Below are 5,924 nucleotides of genomic sequence, written 5' to 3' on the forward strand. Positions count from 1 at the left end.
TGTGTGTACCAGTCACTTTGGGAGCTGCAGTGCCCGGGGTAAGTGCCACCCCTCCTGCACCCCAAACCCCTCCCCCAGCGCAGAGCCCACACCCCGCACCCAAATTTCCTCACAGAGCTTTGCTTGTCTTCCTTTTACCCAGAACTGTCCTTCTCCTGGGCTGCAAGTAGCCATCCCTGGGAAGCCAAGAGGCAGGTACAGGATTCTACCTCCCAGCAGCCAACCGCACCTCCCCAGGCTTTGCAGAACGACTGGTGGTGCTCTACTAACCCCACTTAGCCGCATGGAGGCACTTAGCTTCTGCCCAGCCTTCCTCAGCTCGACTTTCCTCTTTTGCCCCATTGCTGCCTCACTTCCTCCTTTGGCAAGTCACACAAAGGAGGCCAGCAGGAAGAGCCGGCTGCCATAGGCCAACCTCCCAGTGCAGAGGAGACCGAACCAGAAGGCTTCAAAAGGTGACTGGCCAAGATCCTCTAGCTTTCCCCTGTTGATGCTAAGGCTTTTTCCAAGCTCATTTCACCACCCTCTATCCTGCAGGGGTTGAGTTTATCGCAGGTGTTACCCAAAATTGGGCCAGCTAGTAAGCGTAGGGAGGACTAATGACCCACCAGAGTTTGGCAGAAAGCAGCACGTTTATTATACTGACAGCTAAGCTCAAAAGAAGAAGCGGGGGGTGGTGGTGTCACAGTCACACACTCACGCTTCCAGGACAGGCACAGCACTGGAGATGTCAGGATTCTGCAAGGTAAGTGTCCCACAGCGCAGCTATGGACGGTGCGATGAAGGTAAGTCTTCCTGAGGCACAATGAAATACAACGCAGAGAACCACTGGCCAGGCGGTCTGGGCGAAGGACATTCACTGGAGGTACAAGCTTGTGAGTGCTCTCCTGAGCACAGGGCCCCTTCCCCTTTTAAGGACCTGCTCCTCATGGCCTGCGTCTAGAGATGACTTGGCTGCATCTGGTTGGTCACACTCTGTCTTGGGCAGTGTCCATGCTCTGGGTGTGTGATCGCTGCCTAATTAGAGTCCCAGACACATTGTCTACCTGTAAGTTCTTCTGCTCTTCAACCAGCCCATTCATCCCACGAGCATTCCAGGAGGGAGCGGGAGGGGGAAAGCCACTTCACAGGCATTCAGAGAGGGAGAGGAGACAAAAGTGGGAGCAGGGGAAGTATAACAGCCCTTTTGAGCATAGAAATCACTGCTGCCCCTACAACAGTAGGAGCTGGGAAGAAAGGAAGCCATTATGTTTCTGCCTGGTTTTGAACCAGAGACCTTTTGCTTGTTAAATAAACATGATAACCACTACACTACAGAAACTCTGTCACAAGGATTTACCCCTCCCTTCATAAGTACATAAGAATGGCCATACTGGGTCAGACCAAAAGTCCATCCAACCCCACATCCTATCTGCCAACAGTGGCCAATGCCAGGTGCCCCAGAGAGACTGAACAGGTAATGATCAAGTGATTTCTCTCCTACCATCCATCTCAACCCTCTGACAAACAGAGGCTAGGACACCATTCCTTACCCATCCTGGCTAATAGCCATTCATGGACTTAAACGCCATTCATTTATCAGCAAAAAGAAAGAGGAGTTCTTGTGACACCTTAGAGATTAACAAATTTATTTGAGCATAAGCTTTGCTGGGCTAAAACCCACTTCATCGGATACATGCAGTGGAAAATACAGCAGGAAGATATATATATACACAGAGAACATGAAAAAAAATGGGTGTTGCCATACACACTATAACGAGAGTGAACAGTTAAGGTGAGCTATTATCAGCAGGAGAAAAAAACCTTTTGTAGTGATAATCGGGATGGCCCATTACCAACAGTTGACAGGAAGGCGTGAGTAACAGTAGGGGGACAAATAAACATGGGGAAATAGTTTGACTTTGTGTAATGACCCATCCACTCCTAGTCTTTATTCAAGCCTAATTTAATGGTGTCCAGTTTGCAAATTAATTCCAATTCAGCAGTCTCTCGTGGGAGTCTGTTGTTGAAGGGTTTTTGTTGTAATATTGCGACTTTTAGGTCTGTAAATGCGTGACCAGGAGATTGAAGTGTTCTCCAACTGGTTTTTGAATGTTATAATTCTTGACATGTGATTTGTGTCCATTTATTATTTTACGTGGAAACTGTCTGGTTTGGCCAATGTACATAGCAGAGGGGCATTGCTGGCACATGATGGCATATATCACACTGGTAGATATGCAGGTGAACGAGCCTCTGATAGTGTGGCTGATGTGATTAGGTCCTATGATGGTGTCCTCTGAATAGATACGTGGACAGAGATGGCAATGGGCTTTGTTGCATGGATAGGTTCCTGGGTTAGTGTTTTTGTTGTGTGGTTGCTGGTGAGTATTTGCTTCAGGTTGGGGGGTTGTCTGTAAGCAAGGACTGGCCTGTCTCCCAAGATCTGTGAGAGTGAGGGATCGTCCTTCAGGATAGGTTGTAGATCCTTGATGATGCGCTGGATAGGTTTTAGTTGGAGGCTGAAGGTGACAGCTAGTGGTGTTCTGTTCCTTTCTTTGTTGGGCCTGTCCTGTAGTAGGTGACTTCTGGGTACTCTTCTGGCTCTGTCAATCTGTTTCTTCACTTCAGCTGGTGGGTACTGTAGTTGTAAGAACGCTTGATAGAGATCTTGTGGGTGTTTGTCTCTCTGAGGGTTTGGAGCATATATGTTTGTATCTTAGAGCTTGGCTGTAGACAATGGATTGTGTGGTGTGGTCTAGGTGAAAGCTGGAGGCATGTAGGTATGTATAATGGTCAGTATGTTTCCAGTATAGGGTGGTGTTTATGTGATCATTGCTTATTAGCACTGTAGTGTCCAGGAAGTGGATCTCTTGTGTGGACTGGTCCAGGCTGAGGTTGATGGTGGGATGGAAATTGTTGAACTCATGGCAGAATTCCTCAAGGGTTTTCTTTTCCATGGGTCCAGATGATGAAGATGTCATCAGTGTAGCGCAATTAGAGTAGGGGTGTTAGGGGATGAGAGCTGAGGAAGTGTTGTTCTAAGTAAGCCATAAAAATGCTGGCATACTGTGGGGCCATGTGAGTACCCATAGCAGTGCCGCTGACTTGAAGGTATACATTGTCCCCAAATCTGGAATAGTTATGGGTGAGGACAAAGTCACAAAGTTCAGCCACCAGGTTTGCCGTGACATTATCGGGGATACTGTTCCTGACGGCTTGTAGTCCATCTTTGTGTGGAACGTTGGTGTAGAGGACTTCTCCCTCCATAGTGGCCAGGATGTTTTTTTCTGGAAGATCACCAATGGATTGTAGTTTCCTCAGGAAGTCACTGGTGTCTCGAAGATAGCTGGGAGTGCTGGTAGCATAGAGCCTGGGGAGGGAGTCTACAAAGCCAAACAATCCTGCTGTCAGGGTGCCATTGCCTGAGATGATGGGGCATCCAGGATTTCCAGGTTTATGGATCTTGGGTAGCAGATAGAATACCCCTGCTGCTTTTTTGGCCTGCTGCTTCTCTGTCTGGGATGTTTTTGTCAGCCCTGGCACACAAATAGGGTATCATTGTGAGCGCCCACGAAGGCGAGATGAATTTTTGCCTGCCTTGCTCAGCTTGACTTGCTTCCTCACCCCATTCCTGGCTTAGATCCTGGGTCACCTGGTGGCTGAAGATGGTCCATTGTCTCAAGCGGTGCCAGAGCCTGACACAGTGCCCCGGGAAGCCTTTGCTCTGCACATGCCGGCCGTGCACATTTGCAAATACTTTAAAGCTCCTGTCAGTAAGTTCTGGGGACAGTTGCTCACCTTCAGAGGAAGCTCCCTAAAATTGGCCTGTCTCACCCAGTGGTACATTGACCTCTGTTCAGACTGAGCCGAAGCAGGGCGGAGGCTCACTGCTGTGGCCGCCACTGCTGTGAGGGCAGCCGCTGTTGCGGATGAAGCCATCCTGCAAGCACCTTCCACCTAGCCACCCACTGAAAATCCTGTAGGGTGTAAGGTGGGTGTAGAAGAACACTAGAGGGGGGGGCTCCCCTTCCCCCACCATCAGCCATTCCATACCCGGTGCTGCACCCAGTGGGGTAAAAAGAAAATACAGCCATATCGGAAGAGTCAGTTGCATTCTTTGCAGTTGCCCCGCCAGTCCCCTCGGGCCTGACCTGCCCGCCAGCTCAGCCACCACTGAAAATTGAAACACAAAACAGTAGAGCCGTACAAGGCTTCAAAGCCCACCAGGCCCAACCCCCTTTCTAATACAGCAGAAAAGCCGCACTTCTCCTGACTAGGTAGGGACGTCCTATGGCCCCACAAGAAGTGGAAGGCCATCGTGTTCGGTCTGAGCAGCACTCGTGGAGCAGGGGGAAATACATGGCTGAGGAAATTCCCCACAGATGGATCTTGAGCATGACAACCTTGTAGGTAATGACAAGGTCCACTTACGCCACCGTCTGAGCCATTCCTCACAGGCCAGCAACCATTTCTCCCAGTTCGCATTCCCCACCCGAACGCTAGAAGGCCCAGCCATCAACCTGCCCACTCTTGCAGCCCTCCTCTTCCGCCCTGACTGATAGGGGGGAGTATTGAGCCTCCCTCCCTTAGGCCCTTCAGCATCCCTGGGGAACACCAACACCGCCCAAGTGACTTTGGGCCAGTAGGTCAACCAATAGCGCTGCGTCCTAGGCCAGGCTGCAGCCCAGCTTCAGGACTCAGAGAAAATGGAGCTCACATCCCTACCTACAGGACTCCAGGCATGGCCAGGCTTCTGGATCAAACGTCCCCTCTTGTTCTCAAGTCACAACAGCTAGCGGGCAAAAGACAGGCTTTCATGGCATTTGAGAAAGCAAGACAGAGCCTTGGAAGACCCAGCAAAGTTTGTGGCACAGGAATTGTCCTCAGATCCCACTGAGACTTCAGCTCAGATTGCAGGATTCACAGTCCCGAGTGCTGGCCCTTACACCATGGGACCAATAGGGAACCCCCAGACCTCTGCTGAGCTCTGGGGTGGATGACCCTGTGTGGGCAGCCCTGCATTTGCTCACCAAGTTGTCATGCAGCAGTTTGCTGCAGCTCCCAGAGGCCTTTCTTAATCCAGCCTGAGAGGCCAGTGGGCATGTGAGGAAGTTGCCCCTTCAGTCCCAGGCAGTACATGGCCCTTCCTAGTGAAACGCCAAGTCCTGGGGAAAAAAGGTGATGTCAAACAACATCTTGGAGAGACATCTTCTTTCTTTTTGTGGGGAACTATCCCCTTTTTACCTGACCAGGGACTTGAACCCTGGACCGTCAGATTAAAAGTCTGATGTTCTACCAACTGAGCTAGCCAGGCTCACATTTAGAAAAGGCAAATTTCATGCATTAGAGAAACTAGTCATGAAAATGAGGGCAGGAAACAATACAGAAAACCTGCTACTCTCGCTCTCTTAGCAGTCCTAGCCCCAGCCTGCTCCTCCATCCGGAGCCCTGAGGCCTTTTTCTTTTTTTAGTTCAATATCAAATCCAGGAGAAAACACAGTTATACAAAGCAAAACGAAATCACAAACAGAAATGTCATTGGAAATACAAAACTAAAAAAGGAAAATGCAATTCCCATCACTTTATCGTGTTGGGGCCATTCTGTTAGAAAAATAGGCCAATACAAGCCTGTTAGCAAGACTAGGCCCTTAGCATAAGTAGAATCAAGGCCTTTAGCATAAGTAAAATCAAGGCCTTGATATGCAAGCAGAGAGAAAAGCCTGTGTCAGCTATTATCAGTTTATGCTTGGTTTGTACTAGTTCATGCTTATCAGCTAGGCCCACGCTTGGCATAACATATGTGCAGCTGTCCCTTTTATGCCTATGGCCAAAAGCAGTTAGCCTAATGGGTCATCTTCTCATGCATGAAGCCAAAAGTAGTTAGTATGATAGGATAGGAGGTCAAAGGAGATATCTTATGTCTTCCTTACAATGATAAATGT

The 5,924-nt window shown here is 49.3% G+C and overlaps 1 non-coding gene across 1 annotated transcript; it reads right to left on the bottom strand.

Annotated features, from left to right (window-relative positions):
* Positions 1–5,223: 5,223 nt before the first annotated feature.
* On the bottom strand, positions 5,224–5,296 carry TRNAK-UUU. The gene has a single exon. It is a non-coding gene; the product is annotated as a tRNA-Lys (tRNA).
* Between the last annotated feature and the right edge of the window lie 628 nt (positions 5,297–5,924).

Source organism: Mauremys mutica, unplaced genomic scaffold, assembly GCF_020497125.1.
Source record: "Mauremys mutica isolate MM-2020 ecotype Southern unplaced genomic scaffold, ASM2049712v1 Super-Scaffold_100355, whole genome shotgun sequence".
NCBI lineage: Eukaryota > Metazoa > Chordata > Testudines > Geoemydidae > Mauremys > Mauremys mutica.